Raw genomic sequence first — 24717 nt, 5'->3', positions numbered from 1 at the left:
CACAGAGTTTGCAGCTAAATTGATCTCAAATTTCAACTGATACTTAGTCTCTAAGTCATGGCCGTAGGAACGGGAAGGTAGGGTGCTGGGTATGAAGTTAGTTTTTGGGGATAATTACGAGATATTCTACTGAAAATTTTAATCAAAATTTATTGTTCGAGAGCAACAGTTTTGATTCAAAACAAAGATAAAATCCTCAAAAACTCAAGAATTTATAGATGTATTACTTGATTCCAAATGTTCTTTAGAATATCTTTTTCAGTCCAAATTTGCAATAATCGTTTTCTGTACCCAACTAATAATACGTAACTTTCATTAAGAATTTTCATTGTTTCATTTGTTATTTATTTCATTTACATAGTATCTCACGACATAACTTGACGAACATAATTCCTAAAATTCACTCGGTCCATGCAACCGTTCTCCAATTTCTCGGGCACCCTACGTTCGCCAGATCACGCTCCACTTGGTCTAACCACCTCGCTCGTTGCGCCCCCGCTCGTCTTGTTCCTACCGGATTCGTAGCGAACACCTGTTTTGCAGGACAGTCATCCGGCATTCTCGCAACATGTCCCGCCCAGCGTATCCGGCCAGCTTTCACCACCTTCTGGATACTGGGTTCGCCGTAGAGTCGCGCGAGCTCGTGGTTCATCCTTCGCCTCCACACTCCGTTCTCCTGTACGCCGCCACAAATGGTTCTTAACACTCGTCGCTCGAATACTCCGAGTGTACGCAGGTCCTCCTCGAGCAATATCCATGTCTCGTGCCCGTAGAGAACAACCGGTCTAATGAGCGTCATATACAGGTTACACTTCGTGCGAGGGCTAAGTCTTTTCGACCGCAGTTGCTTGTGGAGTTCATAGTAGGCACGGCTTCCGCTGATAATTCGCCTCCGGATCTCACGGCTGGTGTCATTGTCTGCGGTCACCAGTGAGCCGAGAAAGACAAAGTTTTCGACTATCTCTAGCTCGTCGCCGTCGATCGTGAACTTGATATTACTGGACAAGCGGGTTCGGTTGGTCTCGAATCCGCAGGCCAGCATGTACTTCGTCTTGGACGTATTAATCATCAACCCAATCCTTCCTGCTTCGCGTTTTAGTTTGCGGTATATCTCCTCCACCGCCGCAGATGATCTGCCGACTATATCAATGTCATCGGCAAAGCAGATAAGTTGACTGGATCTGTTGAAAATCGTGTCCCGCATTTCGCCCACCGCTCGTCGAATAACACCTTCTAGCGCCACTTTAAACATCATGCAGGATAGACCATCACCTTGTCGAAGCCCCCTGCGCGATTCGAATGAACTCGACAATTCACCCGAAATCCGCACACAGCAGTGCGTTCCATCCACCGTCGCCTTGATCAGTCTGGTCAGCTTCCCGGAAAAGCCGTTCTCGTCCATGATTTTCCATAGCTCATTACGGTCGATCGTGTCGTATGCGGCTTTGAAGTCGATGAATAGATGGTGCGTAGGGACTTGGTGTTCACGGCATTTTTGGAGGATTTGCCGTAATGTGAATATCTGGTCCGTCGTAGACCGTCCCTCCATAAAGCCGGCCTGATGACTTTCTACGAATCTGTTTGCTTGTGGCGTTAGGCGGCGGAGTGTAACAATAAATCTAGAGGTTTTTTTTATTGAAATTAACGTACAAGCAGATTTTACCTTGGCCTTGCTTGGATTCACAGAAAATACAAATCGATATAAATCGATTCGCTTCAAATTTTGTTTCAACTTTTTTTAATCTTCATTATGACGGATTTCAGCAACACATAAATCAATAAGTCCATTTTAATTTTGATAAGAGTTGTCATCTAATAAAAATATTGTTTTGAAACAAACAAACTAACAAACTAAAAGGTTTGAAGGAATGTAATTTCAAATTAAATCTTCACATATCTTGAAAATAATTGTATACCATCAACATTTGAGAAAGTGGGAATATATTAAGCTTTATATTCACAATATCCAAATGATGATATTTTGTTTTTTAATTCTCAAAAATGAGGCCTTTTTTTGGAAATCAAAAAGAAATATCTTAAACTAAAACGTACGGCCAGTTTCTATGATGATCTGACTCTTCGAGATATATGTATGTTTTCCCTGTAATTTGATATATTCGAGAATTATTTGTTATCAATTTTCTTTCTAGACTTGTGCAAACGTTTTGTTGAGGGCTTATCCCTGATGATTTTGAACGCATTTAAATTTTACATTTTAATATTTTTTTTTAATTTGAGGTTGAAGATCCTCTAATGGTCCTTTGAAGTTCAACAAAACAATACATAAAATAGATACCTTCCGTTTTACAGTGTTGATAAGAAAGATGATATTTGAGTCTTCTTCTTCTTCTTCTTACATCATCATGGCCAAAACATGTAGCCATCCTGGAAAATGGAAGACTTGCGTCTATCATTTTTCTTTTCAGCGTATTACCTGTTACATATTCCTATGCATTGCAGATATTACTACAGCCAGGCCAACCATGGGATGAAAACCGCGAAGGATACAGGATACAAGGGTGGAATGAAGAGTGGAGATCCCTACCAAACGCATCATATAATATTTTGAATATGTAAAGTTCTAAATATGAGTTTTTGTCATTTTGGAAAGTATCTATGGAATATTGATACATTAAATGCTGTTAAGGAATTAGGAAATTACGATACTTTCTAACATTATACTCACCGCAATAAAAATTAGAATATAGAATATTACATTTGGGTTTCTGTAGATCGACTATTTTGCCTTCGTACTTTCCGTTTACTCAGGCTCTACGTCAGGCATGTCAAACTCGTTTAAGTGTGCGGGCCGCATTAAAAATTTTCTATGACGTAGAGGGCCGCAGCCAAAATCAGTTAGAAAACATAACATATTAGTTTCGCGGAGATTAGATACAATAAAATGGAATATAGTTTTAAGTAAACTTGGAATGAAATTTTGCGTTAAATTTTTATGTAAGCTTTTAATGTTTAACATTCTTATATTATCATGGCTTGTGATATAGCTCAGTTGGCAAGTCTGTTGACTCCTGAGCCGATGTCCGCGAGTTCGAGCCCAAGAGTAAATATCGAACACAGTTGTACCGGATAAGTTTTTCAATAACGATCCGCCAACTACAACGTTGGGAGAGCTAAGTTGGCCTTGCTCGAGTGCAGTCGCGTTTATTTTCGATGGTCGCGTTTTGCTTTGTTATTCCACGAAATTTATTTTTCCTTTTCCGTATAAGAAGTTTCTCGAGAACGGCATTCGTGTATTAAATGCAAACTTTTTCCACGATGCTCAATGTTTGAGTTGTGAAAAATGCAATAAAATGGAGATTCAATCTGATATGATCTAATCTGAAGAAAGGAAACAAAAAGTTGAAAGTGCAAAAAAAGTTAAAAATTGAATTTTTTACAAATGGACGTCGTCATTTTTGCAATTTGGATGTTTGGTTAAACGGGTGTTAATTTGTTTGTTCCTGCTGATCATAATGGTGTTAAAGCAAATCAAAATTTGCGATTTAGAATCGATTGAGCAACCAGCAGTTAAAAAGTGTTGATTGTTGATTCAATTTGGTCATTCTTGGTGCTGGGGGAGGAGGGAATGGTGTGAGTGGAATTAAATAAGTAACAGCGGCCAGATAGTGAGTGTGATATGCTGAGTAAAATATGACACACGGAGGAGGCTTAACAAGAAAAACGCTGAACTATCATCGTCATCAAACCATGGAGGCCTTCTAGCATGAAGCAAAACCATGAACAACAGCACCACAGCTAAGTTAATTTTTAATATTCACTTTTTCTCTTAACCTATGACCTTTTTTAATAAGCATGATAGTTTCTAATTATTCCTAAGGCATGTTTCTGCTAGTGCGGTTTCATCGTAAAACGGGAGGAAAGTTTGATCCCGAATAGAAAAATCTGGTATGTGTGGTGTGTGCGCGAACTTTCTGCGAAATCGTTCAACGGCTACTTTGATCGCTTTCTAGTTCTTACTGTTACGCCTGGAGAAGTTTTTTTTTTTTTTGGAATCTTATTGAATGGCATTATTAGAGTTCTTGGTGAAAAGCTTATTCGATTTTTGCTTTTTCTAAACTTAGGAAATTGGAATAATATTTTTTTTCAAAAATATGATATTTTCATGAACTATTTGCACTTTTATTACATCACAAAACTTTTTCTTTTTGTATTGAGAAGAATAAAAAAACGTGAAAATGCATGTAACAATAAAAAATCCGAGTGACTGACAATTAATACGTGATCAATTATTTGATCACTTTTTTTTCATTCTCAAAAAATAATAAGGGAGAAAAATCAACACCAATCCAGACACCAAGTTAACTTACCAGAAATGAAAATCCCATCTTCATTGACAATAAATCAAATTCATGCCTATCGTTAGAACTACTCAAATTATACGCATATTTTTCGATTGGATTCGAAAGATTAATGAGGTAACTAGGCAATTTTGTCCAAGGATAAGTAAAAGCAGTTATTCGATAAATATATATTAGGCACTGTCGTGGTGTATTGATCTGATAATTCTAGTAGATGCCAACCGAATTGTATAAATACCAATACTGGAAACATAACGCAGAACTAATGATATTATATATTGCACGCAACGCACGTTGTTTTAATCATTGTTATTAAATCCAATCATAAATAATAGTTTTTAGAATGTATTCCTTTTGGTGCTGAAATCTTTTGGAATGGAAAAATTCTAAAGATTTTGGTGCTGTATTAATAATTTCTCTGCTCTTTCAAATCTTTTCAAAAGCGAGCAATGGCGCTATAACCATGGTCGATGACCTGAGATGATGGTACAGGGATCCAGAATTAAACAGTGTATAATGGTTAAAGAAATTTCTTTTATTATTGTATTGTTAAATTTGGGACTCTCTGTAGAAAAACCTCATTTCCGTCCCCTGAAGGAAGAATCGCAAGGCCCAACACCAAGGAGCATAGAAATATCTTAGTATCTATGCTCCCAACGAACAAATATCAAATGAATATGGGAACGTATAGTACTGTTGTCCACGTTTCTTCCTCCCCTGGTTCCAGTCGTCTCTGCGTCCAATACTGCACAGTGGGCCCGGCCTTGTAAAGATGAATAGTAAATGTATTTTTACTATTCACCGGGATGCTGACAAGATCTGGCTGTGTATGTATCATAAGCATAAGCATAAGCAACGATCCGCCAACTACAACGTTGATAAAGTCGCGAATGCCATAATGATGGTAAAACGACTATAATCGAAACAAAAAAAAAATTCTTATATTATAATGCATTATATGTAGTGTCCTGATATCAGGTTGAAGTTTATTTGTCACTGACACTTTCATTATTGATAATAAATTTGTATCAGATAATCTCGAACGATGATGAGTTTTTGTAGCTTTCATTATGGAAAAAAAAACTGCTCACATAAGGCTATGATCATTTAGTATCCGAGCAGTTACAAACGTGTGTATTTTAAAAACTATTCATTCGATCGTAAAACTGTTTATGGTGGAAATGTAGATGCTAATATGACATTTAATGTAAAAATATAAAAAAAAATTATCAACGATTTCAAGAAAAACTCTAACTTTTTCATTAAATCTTTTTTTTTTTTATCTTTGCACACTTTTTTCAGTCATGTATTGATTTATTTTTTTTTACCACAGAAGCAAAACCTTTGCAAAATCAAGATATTTTACAAAAATTCATCTAGAAAAAGCTATTGGAATCTGGTTGGAACCTTTTCATGAGTAGGCATCTCGAAGAATTTGATCTCTTAAATCCGGTTTCAACATACATTTTTTTGTCCATCGGAACACATCTGTCATATTGCGTAAAACCCGGATGCTCAGATTGCGATCTTTGGAACTGATCATTATTAGTTATTTACTTGGAGTCTACTAGTCAGCCAACACTTTTTGCCTGCCGGAAATGGATACTTTGCATTATTTAAGGAGTCTGCATTCAGTTATCCCCAATAACCATAGACTATTTACCATATTTAAGATCAAGGGTTGCACTCCGATGGTTGTTTTGAACTTTGTGTGGATCCTAGAGTGGATCCTTATACTTCTTAACCGTTTGGTCAAAAAAAATCAGAAAAAATCAACTGTTTATGAGCTTTCAAATCAACAATGAAGAATTTTCGAGGCGCAAAATGCGTAAAAAGAGCATATTTGTGAAAAATTATTTTAACCATGCTTTTTTGCATCGCAAATATATCAAACACACGTATACCTAAAAATCTATTAAAAATAGGCAAGATAGTCTTTTTCATAACCAACACAACGCTACTAAAGTTTTGCATGTCCGGCTCTATTAACGTAGATATCACCGAAATAAAGTGCCCGGATATTAAATGATCATAGCTTTAGATAGCTTTAGATAGCTAGCTGTCAGGCAAATAGCTGTAAAATTTTGGTACAGCCACTTCAATGTATTTCGCTTTTAATAAAGAATCGCACTGCAGCTCTATCAACTCTAGTTGCAAATTCTCGGCAGCATTTTTAGGAGCAAACGGAAATGGAGATACAATCAACGAAAATTCTTGCTCGTATGAATTAAAGTCACGAAAACGGCTTTTGAATGCATTTACCAAATGCTGCAGCCTCATTTGATCTTTTCAGTTCTTGACACGTAGAGTAGTGCACAAGGTTTTTTTTGGAAATTTGGTTGATCCATATCCGTAACTTCACTTGAAAGTTTTTCACATCATCACAAGCAGTTATGATATTTTTTTCTTTTCCTTGAAGCTTTAGGTTCATATCTTGAAGGTGGCCAGTGAGATCAACGTCAAATGCCAAATCCTGAACCCAGTCGTCTGCTTGAAAATGTTCAACGGGTACACCTTTCATTTCCAAAAATAATATTATTTTCTCTCGTAGCAAAAAAATCTTTTCAATACTTTGTGGCAGGAAAGCCAGCGTTCTTCTGTATAGTAGGGAATTTTGTGAAAATTGAAGACGGGGCTACGCGGGCCGCATTGACCAAGACCGCGGGCCGCATGCGGCCCGCAAACCCCCAGTTTGACATGCCTGCTCTACGTTGTTCCCCTATAGAATTCCTAAACCAAATAGTGATCCAAGGAAAGAGTCAATTTATTTTAAAGCGAATACAAACGCATATAGGAGCTCAATGAAACGATTTCCCTTCGAAGACAATCCATTAACTTAACAATAAACGCATTTATAAGGTTTATGATGGTTGGCATCTTACAAATACTAAAACCACCAACTCACAGAAAGTGTACTACGTATGCTGCGACCAGACTCGATATCATTACCTTTGACTCAGGCGACTTGAAGGCAATTCTGTAGGCCACGAGCGGCTTAGAATGAAGGTTATTCAAAATATCCTAATTTCCAACATTCCTAACAGGCTAGTTGCATTTTTTTTAATCCTGAAGATAAGCTGATCATTTCCGCCAAGAATATTTTACCATTACCACGTACTTTTTACAGCATACTGAAAAAAAAACGTTAACGTGAACTCAGGATAGTTGTTTCTAATGCCCAGCCCATGGTGGTGGTGAAAATTATTTAAATTTTGATTTTTTTTTCTATGTATACTTTTAAACCATTTTCAGCGATTTTAAATGTGAGATTTATACATTTCATCAATTCATTTAGTGAAACTTATTTGTTACCCAAGTTTTGAAATTTTTACTGAGTTTTTATAAGTATCATGAGATCTTTTATTTTGCCGAAATGTATGTTTAATTGATATGGATTTCCCACCCTTTTCGTCTTCCAAAGTGGGGAGGGTTTACGAACTAAATAAAAACATTTGAAGTATCTAAATATCGTCACATGCATCATTTGGCGCCATATGTTTGATAAGTTTTCAAGTTTTGTCAAATAAATCTCTTATAAGTACTCGGCCATTTTGATTGACTGACAATTTATGCCAAAAAAAATTTTGCACACAAAAACCTCCTGATATTAAATTTGGTTCTTTTGGTTAATAAATGCTAAGGCGATACAACAAAATTATATGGAATCTCTTCCTTCCCTCTCCTCTACACCCTGCAAAGCAAATGGGTTTATAACAATCATAGAAAATATCTCGAACTTCTACATGTTGAATTTTGTTCCATTCGCATGATTAATTCTTAAGTTATTCCAACGAAATTGAATGAGGGACTCTCTTTCCTTCCTATGGAATCATTGAAAGAAGGGTGGTGTTTAAAATAATAGTTGAACCATTTCTAAAGCCATAAATTTTTCCCATGTTAAAATTGTTTCATTTCATAGATAAGTTCTCGAGTTATGCAAAAAATTGTATAGGAGCATCTATCCTCAATTGAAGAATGGAGGGGTTTCGTATAATCATAAAACCATATCTCATATAGCATGCTCTCCCATGCCAAATTTGTTTCCATTTGCTTGATTAGTTATCAAGATTTGCAAAAAAATTAAAAGGAGCCCCTTTGCCTTTCCTATTTCCTCATTGGAAGGAAGGACCGAGTGGTACCAAATATCAATACTAACCTTTTCTGTAATGGAGCACCTCTCCCTCCTTCCCATCTCCCTACTTGAAGGGGGGGGGGGGAGGGGAACTAAAGACTAAGGGAAACATTTATCGTACCCCAATACCATGTTAATTTCGTAAAATTGTTCAATTTATTCAGCAGTTATGCAAAAATGTATTCCTATCTCCTCAATGGAAAGAACTAGGGGTTTCATATAACACTGGGTGACAGCCAAAAAATAGTCTGGGGTTTCTCAGCTGATTTAGACTAATTTTTGTGTCCTGAGTTAGAATATCACATTGATTTTGCTGTATCAGGTCAACTTTTTGAGATACAGCCATATGGCTATATACGCTTCAATATGCTAGTAATAGGGGTTTTGTGTTCAATCTATGTAATTATAAAGTTAACTTATTAACATAATTAACAAAATTTATTATCTGAAAGTAGGCTACATATTTCTATTACTATTTCAGGTTATTAATATGGCTTCTGCTCGACATTCATGCATGAATAAGCCTGACGTTTTCTGCTACATCTGCGGAGAATACACGCTGGCAGCGGACAGGAAGAACATCACAGGCTTTGTGAAGAGCGCCTACCAGGCTTACTTTACAGTCAAGCTGGGTGACCAAGATAAGTCCTGGGCACCGCACAAGGTGTGCAAGACGTGCGTGGAATACCTCCGGCGGTGGACGAAGGGCACGAAAACTTCACTGAAGTTCGGGATACCGATGGTTTGGAGGGAGCCGTCTGACCATGCATCGGATTGTTACTTCTGCGCAATCAATACTACTGGTATCAACCGGAAGAATCGGCACAGTCTCCAGTACCCCGACCTTCCATCTGCCCGCCGTCCAGTTGCTCACTGCGAAAAAAATCCTGTACCATCGTTCACAGAGCTTCCTCACAGCAACGACGAGGCCACCACTACCAGTACAGACGAGGGAGGATATGCAGCTGTTGGCCTTCAGACTCAAAGAGAAAAATCTACTTGGCGAGGACGCGCGTATCACTTACTTTCGTAGAAGGTATGAGGACTACATGGGCTACTTCTGCCAGGAGGAAGACCTAGTGTACTGCCGAGATGTCGCCGGTCTTCTTGTTAAACTCGGGGCTCCTCACTACGATCCGAGAGAATGGCGACTGTTTATTGACAGCTGTAAGCGCTCTTTGAAGTGTGTGCTCCTCCACAACGGGAACCAGTTCGCCTCAATCCCTCTTGCGCACTCCACAACTCTTGTAGAGAAATATGAAGCAGTGAAGTACGTGCTCGACAAAATCCAATATGAGCAGCACCAATGGATCATCTGTGTCGACTTCAAGATGGTGAACTTTCTACTTGATCAACAGTCCGGGTTCACGAAGTACCCATGCTTTATATGTATGTGGGACAGTCGAGACAGAGCCCACCACTATGTTAAGAAAGAGTGGCCGGCACGAGACCAGTTAGTACCTGGGGCGAGAAACATCATAAACGAACCTCTTGTTGACCGGGAAAAGATATTGATCCCACCACTACACATGAAACTAGGGTTAATGAAACAGTTCACGCGCGCCCTGGACAAGGATGGGAAATGCTTCAACTACCTGTGCAAAGCCTTTCCTCGACTGACCATTGAGAAGCTGAAGGCAGGCATTTTCGATGGCCCACAGATACGGCAGCTGATGAAGGACGCAGAGTTTGAAAACTCCATGAACACGCTAGAGCGCGCTGCGTGGAAATCGTTTGTGCAGGTGGTGATCAACTTCCTGGGGAACACGAAGGCAGCAAACCACGCCACACTCGTCAGCAGCATGATAGAGGCCTTCCAAAAACTGGGGTGTTTGATGAGTATAAAGATGCACTTCTTGTTCTCACATATGGAGAATTTTCCTGAAAACCTAGGGGCGATGAGCGACGAGCAGGGAGAAAGGTTCCATCAAGACATGCGCCAAATGGAGGAGAGGTACCAGGGGAGGTGGGACGCAGTCATGATGGTGGACTACTGCTGGTCACTGAAGAGAGACAACCCAGCAGCTGCTCACAAACGGGAATCGAAGAAACGGCGATTTATGCCGTAAACTCTAAACTTTTGTGTCTCGTTACGCTCATTCTTATACTAATATTATGCTAATATGCTTATCAAATTTCTTAGATTAAATAAAAACTTATAGAATTTGCATGTGTTGACTTTTATTTCTTAAGAAAAACCGAGAAAATCATCAGGGGTTTCTCAGCTGAGGAATCGCAGAAATTTGTTTTTTGGCGAAAAATCGACTTTTAAAAATTTATGTATTCTAATATCCTAACCTGATTGAACAAAACCATGGTCATTTTCGGACTCAGGGCGTCAATATTAGTCTAATTCAGTTGGAAAACCCTGGACTATTTTCAAAAAATCTTTTTTTGTTACTCAGTGTAATCATAAAAACATTTTGTATCCAAATGCTCTCTCATGCCAAGTTTGGTTCCATTTGCTTGATCGATTCTCGAATTATGAAAATATTTGTCTTTTGTTTGGAAGGCCCCCTTTCTCATTCCCATTAGGGGGAGGAGGTCTCAAATCATAATAGGAACCTTCTCCGGCCTCCAATACCCCCGCTCGTCAAGTTTCACACAAATCGGTTCAGCAGTTTCCGAGTCAATAGAGAATAGAAGGACCGACAGACAGACAGACAGAAAATCATTTTTGTATATATTTATAGATTGATAATTAAAAAAAAATTAATATAAATCTTTTATTTTATGAAGAGATTAACCACCGTAATTTTTGTTTGTTACTTTGATTTATCGGCCTAGCGGTGAAAAGTGATGTCCTTTTTAGTAGGGACATCTAAAGATTATGAAATTTTTTTTATATATAGATGGATAGAAGGTCGCTAGGCCGATAAATCAAAGTAACAAACAAAAATTACGGTGGTTAATCTCTTCATAAAATTAAATAACTTTGGCCAAAAAGAAATAGAAAACACGACATCATAGCATCGGTGGTTGGTCACTATCAGACTATCGACCGTACCGTTTCGCATGCAAACCCCGCATGTAACGAATGCGAAGATAACAAACTGAGAAGACTTAAACATCGATAGATGCGTTTCTGAGTTAAAGGGATCTTATCTGAGCGATCACATACCATCTTTTTGTTCGTCCGCACTACAAGTTCTCGCTTGTGGGGCGGACCACGCTAAGCCTACTAATGTGTGGTGGTAGATGCAACTCTATCTGTATCTACCACTTCATAGTAGTAGGCTCGTGAGGAACAAAAATTTGGTATGTGATGGTAATGCTTCTAGACAAATTCTACCCGCTCATTTTCACCATCTTTCATTTCTTCTAACCTTCTATCCATCTATATAAAAAAAAAATTTCATAATCTTTAGATGTCACTACTAAAAAAGGACATCACTTTTCACCGCTAGGCCGATAAATCAAAGTAACAAACATAAATCTTTTATTTTTGTCAAAATCAATTTTTCACATAAATCTGCCTTAAAAACATTCAAAAAATTAAAAAAAAAACTAAGCTACTCTGAAAACAATAGTTTTACTGTGTAAAGTCAGTGACAGGTATAAAATTATAACATGTTACAATTTAGGTACAAAAAATAATGAATTCATGAAAAATCTTTTTTTTTTTTAAGAAAAAGACATACACGTCTGTTTTTATTTAAAAGTATGTCAAAGATATCACGATTGTTGAATGAATAGTTCATTTACACAGAATGTGACAATTACGAAATTAATCTCCTATTCAGCAAACAGATGTTCTTATTCAAATATTGGAAAATCGTTAATCATTTTGAGTACTATAAACCATCAATTGCAAAGTGATGCATCTTTCGGCCACATTTGGTACCAACCATTTGTTGCCCCAAGCAAAAATTTGCAGCTACTCGCCGGCTATTATCACCATACCTGTCAAAAGATTTATCTTGCATGAAATTAAACTGATTGTGGCTCTGCCATGTTGTAGGTACGAGCAAAAAAAAGGAAAATAAAATGCATTTTTGTCATTTCGGAAACACTCTGACTACACCACGATCGAGCGAGCGCTCGTGCTCACAATCAGATAAGAGCCAAGCACAACGCCTGGCCACCATCGTCGTCGTCGTCGTCTTCGGAGCATTTCGTACCTACCTAAAGATCGACCGAAGCTGCTGCCTGGTGCTCACCGAGAGTGAAATCGTGCTAATTTACGACTGATGAATATAAGCGAATTTCTTATAAATAATTTATGACCGCACGAACTCAGTGGAAGCGCTTGAGCTCTGGCACTTCGTTGTCGCCGGCGTCGTCGTGAACAACAATAATGTGAGGGTCTCTAAAATAAAACATGACGCTCCCTCCCAGACCACGCGCCCTCCTTGGGATGCATTGCATAGGCAGTGGCGCTGCTGGTTGCATTTAAGTCAGTTTCAAATGCAGTTTATCTCGAACCCTTCCTTACCTAGGGAAGAAGTGTGCTTCACCGGAACCGATTGTAAAGAGACAAACGAACTATGAAACGGAGCAAATTGTTTAATGATATACCGGCTTGAAGTGACACTATTGGGATAAACACATACATTTTGTGTTCTCGCGAGCTAACAAAATCTGCGAAATTAAAACATAAAAAAAAAAATGACATGATCTGGAAGAATCATATTTGTTGTGAAAAAGTTTAAAATAATTATTCTATATGTACATCAGCGTTTCAAATTAAGTATGCGAAAAATTTGCTGATGAAATTTTAGAAACTGACCGGATGCATTTTGTAGATTGGTCGAAAAAACTGACCTGTGAAAAATTTCAGTTCAATCGAACTTGATTTAGGGATGTCTCAAAGCGCTCAAAGTTTCAGTTTTATGACCCAAAAAAATCATCAAAATGAGAGCCAAAGAAATCGGAATAATTTAAATTTGAATTTAAATGCCATATGACTAAAAAATGCATGAACCTTTGAAATCTGGTGTTAGATAGGAACAAAAATTTGGTAAAAAACTGACTTTATGGGATTTGGTTAGCTATCCGAAAACCGGCTCCCTCAAAGTCGATTCTTCGCATTTTTTTTTATTTATAGTTAAAAGGGACAAATTTTTCCTTTTTTAATTTTTTGCATGTCAATTTTATCATTTTTGAAAAAAAAAACGCTTGGTAGTTTTTTGAAACACGATGAACTTTAAAAAATTTTATAATATAAGAACATTGACAAAAATATCGAAAATTGACAAAATTATAAACATTACAAAATTTTAAAAATTTGACAATATCGACATATAAACAAATTGATAAAATAAAAAAAAATATAATTGATCAATCCCACAAAGTTGCCCAAATTGAAAAAATTGATAGAATTGACATAGTTGACAAAAATTGAGAATTTTGGCAGAATTGACAAATTCCACAAAATCAACAAAAATTCAAAATTGACAAAATTAATAAAATTGATCAAATTGACAAAATTGACAAAAATTAGAGAAACCAAAAAAGAAAATAATTTAAAAAAAAAACAAATTTTGTTTGAAAAAATTGATGAAATCGACATTATTTACAACATTACCGAAATCGTCAAAAGTGACCAGCCAATTTCATCGATTTTGTCAACTTTTCTAAATTGCTTATTTTTGTCAACTTTTCCAATATCGCAATCTTTTAATTTTTGCCTATTTGAAAATTTTCGAAAATTTGATCATTTTTGCCAATTTGATCGATTTTGTTATTTTTAACCTTATTCGTCAACCTTGTATTTTTTTAAATTTTGTAATTAAAAATAATAAATTTGTCTTTTTTGTCATTTTTGCCATTTTTGTCATTTTTGTCATTTTTGTCATTTTTGTTATTCTTTTTCATTTTTGTCATTTTCAACATTTCTGTCATTTTTTTTTCATATTTGTCATTCTTGTCATTTTTGTCATTTTTGTCATTTTTGTCATTTTTGTCATTTTTGTAATTTTTGTAATTTTTGTAATTTTTGTCATTTTTGTCATTTTTGCCATTTTTGTCATTTTTGTCATTTTTGTCATTTTTGTCATTTTTGTCATTTTTGTCATTTTTGTCATTTTTGTCATTTTTGTCATTTTTGTCATTTTAGTCATTTTAGTCATTTTTGTCATTTTTGTCATTTTTTTCATTTTTGTCATTTTTGTCATTTTTGTCATTTTTGTCATTTTTGTCATTTTTGTCATTTTTGTCATTTTTGTCATTTTTGTCATTTTTGTCATTTTTGTCATTTTTTTCATTTTTGTCATTTTTGTTATTTTTGTCATTTTTGTCATTTTTGTCAATTTTGTTATTTTTGTCATTTTTGTCATTTTTGTCATTTTTGTCATTTTTGTCATTTTTGTCATTTTTGTCATTTTTGTCATTTTTGTCATTTTTGTCATTTTTGTCATTTTTGTCATTTTTGTCATTTTTGTCATTTTTGTCATTTTTGTCATTTTTGTCATTTTTGTCATTTTTTTCATTTTTGTCATTTTTGTCATTTTTGTCATTTTTGTCATTTTTGTCATTTTTGTCATTTTTGTCATTTTTGTCATTTTTGTCATTTTTGTCATTTTTGTCATTTTTGTCATTTTTGTCATATTTGTCATTTTTGTCATTTTTGTCATTTTTGTCATTTTTGTCATTTTTGTCATTTTTGTCATTTTTGTCATTTTTGTCATTTTTGTCATTTTTGTCATTTTTGTCATTTTTGTCATTTTTGTCATTTTTGTCATTTTTGTCATTTTTGTCATTTTTGTCATTTTTGTCATTTTTGTCATTTTTGTCATTTTTGTCATTTTTGTCATTTTTGTCATTTTTGTCATTTTTGTCATTTTTGTCATTTTTGTCATTTTTGTCATTTTTGTTATTTTTGTCATTTTTGTCATTTTTGTCATTTTTATCATTTTTGTCATTTTTGTCATTTTTGTTGTTTTGTTATTTTTTTTATTTTTGTGTCATTTTTAAAACTTTTTTTCAAAATATAAATTTTTGTATCTTCAACTGTTTAAGTCACTGTTGTTGTTATCTCCTCGTTTTTGGATTGATCCAATACAAAATCGAGAAGAAATATAAATTTTAATAATTTTTGAACCTTTTATTGTTTTTGTCACCCAATGTTTAATTTTTCTCATTTATCGAATTTGTCAGATTGGTACATTTTTTCAAGTTTTCCAATTTTTTCAATTTGTTAAATATTGATCATTTAATTTGTCTATTTTGTAGTTTTTGTCATTTTCATCATTCCTGTCATTGAAGGCATTCAAGTCATTTTTGTTTCTTTTTTGTAAATTTTGTCAAAAATTTTATTTTGCAAAAAAAAAAAATTTCGGTTTTTTATTGTTTTTTTTTTTTAATATTTTCAATTTTGTCGATTCTGGCTTTTTTCTTAATTTTGTTTATTTTTCAAGACTTTCCAGTTTTCTTATTTTCGACAATTCTTGCAAATTTATCAATTTTTACAGTTCCAACAATTTTGCCTATGTCGTCAAATTAGGCAGCTTTGTCAATTTGAGCATCCAGTTTTTAAGATTGATTTATCAAATATTGGGCTTTTAAAATCCCATAATAAAGATAAAAAAATCTTAAGTTGGTGAAAGTTTATCAAATTTATAACACGCCCATTGCCTTTGACAGTTGGATTGAGATTTTTATCTCAACACACAGCTGAGATATTCTGAGTGGCCCACGTTTCCCCATGGCCCACTTTACCCCACTCTCCTCTACATATTTCTAGCCTAGTAGAAGCATATGATGCGTACACAAGAAAACAACATATGGAAAAAAAATGCAAGTAAGTATTTAACATGCTTTCGACGCTTACTAAAACTTCTCACAGGGTTTTCTTCACCAACGTCAAGATTTTCAAAACTGGGCCACTACACTACCACTAGTTGCTTTAGGATTCTACAGCAAAAACAAATTGCTTAAAAATTTTTCAACTTTTTTCATAAAATAGACCAAATCCGAAAAATAGTCTTCGGTGGAGATTCGATTATATTTTAAAAGGATCATTATATTTATTCCTGATTTCTAAACTATCTTTTGCTGGTCCGATCCCGGCCCAACCTGCGCTGAAAGCCTATTCGTTCTCTAGTGATTCATTTCACGAACCGCCCTACCGCGTTGAGCTCGATTCAATTTGTTTTAAAATTAAATTAAATAAAAAGCTCGTAAAACGGTAGATTTATGTGCCATAAATCTAGTTCTAGGTCGAGGTGTCCCCGTTATAGGGAACTATGAAAAACACAAAACTACTACATCGGTAGTGAACTTTAGTAGCAGCATTTTACATCAAGCTTACTTCTAGTTTGTCAATGTCTGTGCGTTGATACAGATCCACCCATTATTTGCTCACTTGAATGCGATTCCAGACAAACAATCCAGCCCTGGTGTGCCTGATCATCTGTCACGATGACAGACTGGAAGGAGGGGGCGACATCTGGGGAGGGACACAGGAAACCTGCGGAAACAGGACTGGAACGAAAGAAAAGTGATTACATATTGTGATTGTTTGATTGTTATGCGCTTCTGATCCACACAGCCAGTAGTGCCGCCGACAGACTGCAGACTTAGACGTACTATCGGGTCGATATAGCCATAGATGAATATAGAACATCTCCATCATCCAGTCCATGAAGTAAGCAAGTCAAGGTGCAATATGGTTGGGTGTGGGAAAAATGGCATAGAGAGTTTGTTTTTTGTCGATGCAGATGCAACTATCCTCTGATAGTACGTAACAGTGTAGCAACAAACAAAGTTCATGGTGAGATTAACCTCATTTTTCATACTGAATCGAACATCAATCAGGTTATTCTCCAGTTAATTCAAAATCAATTCCAATTTCACTCAAAATCTTCAAGCTTTCTACTGAAATTTTTACTTTCTATAAAACAACCCCACTCAAAATATTTCAAACGAGATCCCACTGTCCCCACGATGCGTAGTTTATAGTGCATACTCGAATCGGAATCAAACGTTCCGTCCCAGACTCCCGACATGTTTGTGAAAACGTTCTGATGGAAGAACCAATCGAGGGGGCAGGAGGAAGAGTTGCAAATAAATTGGTTTGATATCTTTATGGGGTTGCTAGACAATTGAATAATTTCAAGCTGCATTTTACTAGATCGGGCTCAGGGAGACACTGCGCTGCACACTGACTGATGCAGTGACGAATCGCGTAAATAATGGTGGACCGTTAGAGACGCCTGGAGCCGACCTTGCGACACGGCGGGATTCGCTTCGTGAGCGCGAAATATTCCACGTCTTTTTGCGTTTATAGAATAGAAATAAAAGGGACATGAATTATCCCCATCTAATTGTCGCTAATAGCTGACACGCGCCTTCAAGAAAACAATTGCATACGCTTGAAACATCCGTCATAATTATTCCTTCAAAGATTCCTTAATCTTTATAATTTCTTTACGGTTTCAATCATAAAATATCGTAAATATAAATGACGAAGCTCTTCGAATAAATTTGATAAATATACTTGAGTACCCCATTTGTGATGATCCAAAATAAAGATACATATGTTTCGAATTTAAATTTTGACGAGAAAGTCGTTCAATGGCTCTAAAGTAAGGTTGCCATCCGTCCCGCAAAAGCGGGACATGTCCCGCTTTTCTGATGAATGTCCTGCTGTCCCGATTTTTTCTCAAAATGTCCCGCTTTTTTTTATGGAAAACTTTTAGAAAGTTCACTGCACTTCCTCTGGAAAAAAAATCAAACATTATCCTCAATTTCAATTCATTGGTTCAACACAAAAAATGTTTCAAATACGTGTATTTTCTCAAAATAAGCATTAATTTTTCAGAGTTTACTTAAGACAGTAACAGTAAGATTCTGATTCAGTTGAGCGTTTTGGAGCACGTTAAACCAATGCAATGTGAATAAATTTGGCATTAAGAAAATATTGTTTAAGATGTTTCCAAATGATTATAGATCTTCATTTTTCGATAGAATCTTAGTTAAATTTCCTTTTCTCATATACTACCTTTTTCGACTCAGATGTCCAAAGTTTACATACAATCAATAAAATTTTCATGAGTTTTCAAATTTTTAAAACAAATTTGAAATATATTTGTTATTCCACAATGCTTTTTACGCGATATAAAATCCGCGTTTACATGTAGGACTTGAAATATTTCTGTCATATAACGTGTAAATCTGCGAGAACTGTGGAAAATAACCTGGCTTATGGCAAAAACCTTGAAAACAGAAGTCATGTAAGAAAAACTGAGCATAATCAATCCGAGTTAAAGAAAATCCCAAGTGTACTTTCTATGAATAACTTTGGTTGGTGGTTTACGTAAAATTTGGCAAAACAATAACGCCTTTTTATGAGTTTTCCAAATGTCCCGCTTTTTTCGGCTGTGTCCCGCTTTTTTATCGTTAAATGTCCCGCTTTTTTTCTGAAATTATCTGGCAAGCCTAAAGTTTGTTCTACAGCAATAAGTGCATGTAGGTACATAAAAGTATGAGCCAAAATAGAAATGTATGGTACAAGTTGCGAAAAGTGGATTTTTCAGCACGAGTCCTATCTAACGAAGTTCTTGTTTAATATGTCTTTATTTGTATCAATTCATCGTTGCGTCACTTAAAAAAACTGCTTCTGAACAACACGCCCATTTAAGAGTATGTGAGAATTCTCTGAAATTTCTTTGAAAAAAAAAGATACTTGGTTTTGATCATCAAAAACTTTTCATTTCAAATCAATTCTTGTGGATGCCTTTTTCCAAATCCAGAGTTTTTCATACGATAAATTTTACAATATAAACTTAAACTGTAGGCGAGAATGGGGATGCTTGATCCCTTTTTCTTATATTTATTCTTTTTAGGAGAATTTAGCTACTCGCCATCTTTTACAGTTTCTGATAGTGTGTAATTTCAAGTTTATATGCTCCAAAAGTTGGAACTATACATGGACTCGTAGATAAGTTAGAAGCATTTTCGTAAGACTAAAAAATTGTAATATTTTTCAAGTTACAGGAAACTTCAATCTTTATTAAAAGAGACTTAGCTTTCACAGTTTGTAATCAGACGAAGAGAACTCTTAAAGTTTGTCTACTACACAACAGTCGTTGCATACTTTAAGGCGCAACATTCTAGTTTTTAGATAAAATCTGAATTTTGAGTCCTTTTTTATAGATAATTTCTGGATAAGCATAAGTTTTTTAACAGATATTAGTTATTTCAGGACAATCAATGATCACGATCCATTCAGAAGAAAAATATATCTTTTTGGACTCAAGAGAATAATTATACCCATAACAAAAATATTGTTGTACTGAAAAAATAACGAGAGCTAAACGAAAACATTTGAATTTTAATATAGCTGATGAATCAAGTATCACCAGAGATTAAGTATCCGCATTCTCCCCTACTTAACTTTTGTCATTTTCAGGGAAATGGTGCAAACGAACTGACTTTGGTTTAATATATGCCCCAAATTTGTATGGGAAATTAAAGCTTGTGAAATGTTATGCGCTGCAGGCTTAAATTGATCTTAGGCCAGTGGTTGGCAACCTTTTGAGTCGAAAGAGCCAAAAACCTCAAATTTTCAAAATTTTGGAGTTTGGAAGAGCCACATTGAAGTTTTTTTTTTAACATCTGGATCGTCAACTCTTCTTACATGGTTTGAATGTATATCAATTTTAAAACGTTGGCAAAATCGAGTCAAGAAAGTTTAAAAGCTTACATGAATACTTTGCGTGATGATAATGCGAAGGATTTGAACTTATTTACAAAAGCAGAATGTTTATTATTTCTTCGGCAAAGACAAGCTTTTAAAATAACGAAGAAAAGAGAAATATTTTTTTATATTGAAAAGCTTTTTTAAGACGCTCTCCAGATTTAGTAGATACTTTCCAAAATCTAGAAGTATGAGGTAAAAATCAATTAAAACTTATTTAGTCGAAAATTTTAATCTTCAAAAATTATGCTCCTGACAACTGGTAGAATTTTAAAAATTCATAACATCAAGCGAACGAGTCTTAAGAATTTTATGCATCTGGCAAATTCAAAAATCTCATTTTATGTCACATTCGATGAAAAATACAACTTGATACATTGTATATTCTTCATCAACGCTTGTCAAAGCTTAGTTTGTTGGAGTAAATGTTGTTTGACCAGTATAAATCTCTAAAAATGAAATTATGTAGCCTTCATGTGAAAACCGTGACAAATCATAAAGAAACAGTACATTTGAACTGGCAAAAATCAGTTTTTATCAATATTTTTAAAGTTTTAAAAAAATTAATAAAAATAAATAAACGATGAAGAACTGTCAATCGCAAATGAAAAAAAAATCCGTTACTGCAAATTTGCATCACACATAAAATTTTAAATATTTAGGGGAGATGAGGGCATAACGAGCACCCGAGGCATAATGAGAACTACGCTTTTCTACGAAAGTGCGTATTTTCTTAAATAAATTTTCATGAGGATTTGTTTCGTACTTCCTGTAGTATTAATTTTTCACAAAAAAAGGAATCTCCTTATCATCTTTACAGAGATATTTAAAAAAAAACTAGCCTGGTTCTCAAGTTACGAAAATATTATAATTTTTGAGCACCACGAAATAAGCTCTTATGATCTTAAAATAACCTTGATCTATAATGTACGCACTGCAACATGATGTACACATTGTTTCTCAATTTTTACCATCATAAAATTTTTGATTTTTCACTTTTATCAATTTTAAAACACGTTTTTACTTAAATTTGTTGGCTAGGGGCATATAGAGCACCATATTATCGAGGCATAATGAGCATTTTCTGCCGTAGAATCTAGCAGCGAATTAAAATTGATTTATAGCGCCACACCTTGACTAGTTTTCATCCGACAATTTAGCCTATTGGTAAGGTGTCGGAGAGGTAATCAAAAGACTAGAGTAAGATTTCTGTTCGAGGTGATTTTTTTCCATTCACAATTCATGATCGATTTTTTTATTGTTACATTATACGGCTAGTAGCATCATCCTCCGAACAAAGCACTTAATGTATGAGCGTGCGTGAATTGTTTGTATTCTACAAACAGACCTAGATTATTTTCTTATTGCTTTGTTTGATGAATCTACGACTCACCTGACTTCATCGAATTGAATTCGCTGCTAGATTCCCCGGCAAAAACGCACATCTTGCTCTGATTAATGGTGCTCATACTGCCTCAGGGGGGGTTCTCATTATGCCTCCACAGTGGCTGGTTTTCAGCTTTTGGCAAAATATTTTAAAATGCATTTTTTAACGTTTTCATCTAGTTTTTCACGTTTCAGCCCGTTAGGGAATAGGCTTTTCAAGTGTCTGAACACGAAACAATAATGTAACCTCCATATTATAGCTATTTTCTATGGTTAAATAACCGTTTTCCTTAAGGTGGCCATTATGCCCCCATCTCCCCTATGTTCAAAGACTCAAAGTTTTACTTTTTTTTTCAATACATTCTTTTACATTATTTCGAAAAACTGCTTCAGGGCGAAAATGGCAATTTAGTTATTGGAAACAAATATTTAACCTGTGGTGAAATTTTCAAATAGTGTAATTACTATTTACATATTCTCAATGATAATTCGAGTTTAAAAAGCTGTCAAACTTTAATTTGTTATTCTCAATTCCTAGTTTTGAATTTTATATTTCAATTTCACGTAGATATCTTTTCACTTTTTTTAATCCGTAATTTCTTGAACAGGCTTTCCAGGACTTTTCTGTAAGTATCCAGGCCGGACAAATCCGGGCACTGGGTTTCGAAATTTAAAACTCAAAACCGGTTAATATCCGGGCAAACCAGCCAAAATCAACGTATTTTTCGAAAAAGACAAGGAAAAAGCTGAAATATATACACACGAAAAATGATTTTCTTTACCAAGGCAAATCAGAGGCGTTCAAATCTTATTTAACAATTTCAAAAAATGCATGCGAATTTATTTGGTAAAATAAGTGAAAAATTTGGAATTTCATAAAGAAAAATGTGAATAATCCTGGAAAAACCGAGCCTTTTTGCTCGATATACGGCAACCAGATCGGGCCTGACATCATCAAATTTTTTATTTGAAAATCTAGGCAAGCCCTAGATGAAGCGGTAGATTGGAATGCCATAAGAACGAGGGGCGTTTTGGGGGTTAAACCTTCTCCCATGAGGGTCCAAGAAAAGCAAGCGAGGTTTTTTACTCAACACTCAATTTTTGGTTCTCAATAAAATTTTGATGATTGAGTAAGGTTATTCAAGTAACAAACTTGACTTAGAACTTTAGCATTCAAGTCAAGTCAACCCACACTAATCTCAGGTTCAAAATTCTGCAACAGTTATTCAAAATTTTCTCACTTGTTGATTGAAACTCAGTTCTTTATATTAACTTTTAAATGAGAATCAATTCATTCCAGCAATTTTGGTTTCAAACTGTCAAAATCTGTATTGAGTTTAAGATTTTTTATTTGAAATTTGAATAATTCTTGGAAACTTTTGATAGAAAGATAAAGTTTAGAAATCCTGGTTCATACAAAAATGATCCATGAATTTCACAATGCATATGCATTTTAAAAATTGATAAGGTTTATTTTCAGTATTTGGAAAAAATAATACTAGAAACCGCCCTGAGTATTTGTTTTGTTTTAAGATTCTTGATTTCTATGCTGATACTTCAAAACAGTAAAAAGCTAAGAAATTGTAAAATTAGGCTTCTAAAAATGCTATTTTGCCATTAGGTCCTTTCGACTTGTTTTCACAGCGGATGCAATTTTAATTTTTTTTTCTGAACCTTTAAAAATCCGTGTGCCAAAAGACTGCCACCACTTCAACACGATCTTATAAATATTTTATTCAAAAATATATATTATATTAGCGCAGTTAGCTAAAGAGCCGCAGCTTTACATGAAAAGAGCCGCACGCGGCTCGCGAGCCGCAGCTTACCGACCTATGTCCTAGGCCTAGTTAAAGGTAGCATGCCCAATTTGGGCAAGATCAGATCACGGAAAGGGGTCGCTTAACGAGCATAAAGTTTGCATGGGATTTTGAGACATTTTGTTCAGGAGAAACATGAAAATCCAGTTTTTCATGTTATAACTTAATATTTCATCCGAAGACTGCATTTCAATTCGATTTTTGATAAAAAAGTTATTAGACTTCAAAAATGGGGTAACTTTTTTTCAGGGTGATATTCATCACTTTGAATAAGAGACGCTGCTTCGAACATTTTAAAGCAGCATTAACAGTGATGAATATCACCCTGAAAAAAGTTTGCCCATTTTTGAAGTCAAATAATTTTTTTATCATACGTTGAATTGAAATGGAGTCTTCGGATGAAATATTTGTCATAGTTTAGGCTTTAAGAAAACTCATTTTTGAAAGAAATGGACCGAAGGGGACCAAAGTTATACATGAAAAACTGGATTTCCATGTTTCTCCCGAACAAAATGTCTGAAAATCCCACACAAACTTTAGGCTCGTTGAGCGACCCCTTCCCGTGATCCGATTTTGCCCAAATTTGGCATGATACCTTTGACTAGGCCTAGAATCAATTTAAGCCTGCAGCGCATAACTTTTTCAAAAGTCGGGTCATTTGGGGCATTCAGAGCCCTTAATCCCGAATTCGTAATTATTATTCTTATGTTTCAGGTTTCGATGTAAATTTTTTATTTCATTTAAGGTTTTCTTTCCTGCTTAGAATTCTTAACAAAAAATTTCAAATGATGAATATTTATCGCCAATTTGTAGATTTGTTATGTTAGAACTTTCCAAAAGAAAAAATACAAGAGTTGCCAATTTGAATATGGAACAAAGGCTCAGAATGGTTACTAAGTTTTTTTTTGCAAATTTGGTAAAATATTACCAAAAATTGAAAATGCGTATTAGTTACAAAAATAATGAATCAAATTTTAAATGAAATGTCGATGATTCCAAATACTGCAATTTATTTTATCTTTTTCTATTGTTTCGAGCCGAAAATTAAGTATTCTAAACAGGATACAGAATCCAAATTATCAAAACACAAATACAATCTCGATTTTGATGATTTGAATCCAGAACCACTAAAATGAGTTAAAAGCTTCTGGAAAATTTAAAATTCAGAAACACTTACAGAAATACTAACAATAAGTGAAAAACTTTGAAAAACTATTGTTGAATTCTGAACCTAGGTTAGTTTTCGATGTTTTGACATCAGTTCTGAGTCAAGATAGTTACTCTCGAATAACCTTACTTAATCATCAAAATTTTATTCAGAATTTCATATTTTTAAGTGTAGAGTAGCTCGTTTGTTTTTGTTGAACCCTCATGGGGTTCAACCCCAAACCCTTCCCCCCTGTCTTACGGCCATGATGATAT

Source organism: Uranotaenia lowii, chromosome 3 (assembly GCF_029784155.1).
Source record: "Uranotaenia lowii strain MFRU-FL chromosome 3, ASM2978415v1, whole genome shotgun sequence".
Classification (NCBI taxonomy): domain Eukaryota; kingdom Metazoa; phylum Arthropoda; class Insecta; order Diptera; family Culicidae; genus Uranotaenia; species Uranotaenia lowii.
Note: the sequence above shows the minus strand (reverse complement) of the source record.